General features: G+C 31.9%; 1 non-coding gene across 1 annotated transcript; it reads left to right on the top strand.

Annotated features, from left to right (window-relative positions):
- The first annotated feature begins 265 nt into the window (after positions 1–265).
- On the top strand, positions 266–350 carry TRNAQ-UUG. The gene has a single exon. It is a non-coding gene; the product is annotated as a tRNA-Gln (tRNA).
- Positions 351–884: the final 534 nt, after the last annotated feature.

The following is an 884-nucleotide window of genomic DNA, read 5'->3' as shown; positions in this document are numbered from 1 at the left end:
AATAAAAAAAAAAAAATAAATAAACAAACAAACAAACAAAAAAAAGAATTTAAAATATTGTCACAAAAACGAAATTATAGAAAAAATAAGTGACCTAGAAAGCCTCCAAAAAATATTTCAATGTATATTATCAGAAAATATTACTTCCAAAGGTATATATTAAATATTTATGCATAAATAATAAAAAAAAAAAGACCAATGATACAATTGATAAAATCTTTGGGTTGGCAGAAATTCACAGAAGAATACCTCAATAGTCAGGGGTGCCTGGGTGGCTCAGTTGGTTGAGCATCTGACTTTGGCTCAGGTCATGATCTCACGATTTCTGGGTTCGAGCCCCACCTCAGGCTTCAGATTCTGTGTCTCCCTCTCTCTCTGCCCCTCCCCTGGTCACTCTCTGTGTCTCTCTCAAAAACAAATAAACATTAAAAAAAAACAAAAAGGAATACCTAAATAGTCAGCAAACAAAAATATAATTAATCTCATTGACAATCAGGAAAATGCAAATTAAAAGCACTATAGAATACCATTATACACCTATAAAGTTGATTTAAAATAAAAAGACTGACAATACTAATTTCCTATGAAGAAGGAAAATCAAGGGAACTCTAACACATGTGTGGCATATAAATAGCAAATTTTTATAGTACGTTTGGATTGCATTTGTCTGTATGTGGTAAAGTTGAGAATTCATGAGCCTAAAATTCAATTTCCAGGTATCTACCCTAGAATTACTCTTATGCAAAAACCTTAGTACAAGAATGTTCAGACAAGCAACCTTTAGGGGAAAAAGGAAGCAATTTGAAGATGTCTACCATCGTTTCATCATTACAATGAATAGCTAACTGATTATGCATTAAATGGAATGTTACAGAGTGCTTGTT

This window comes from Leopardus geoffroyi, chromosome C3 (genome assembly GCF_018350155.1).
Source record: "Leopardus geoffroyi isolate Oge1 chromosome C3, O.geoffroyi_Oge1_pat1.0, whole genome shotgun sequence".
Taxonomy (NCBI): Eukaryota; Metazoa; Chordata; class Mammalia; order Carnivora; family Felidae; genus Leopardus; species Leopardus geoffroyi.
This window is presented reverse-complemented; position numbering and strand designations above follow the sequence as displayed.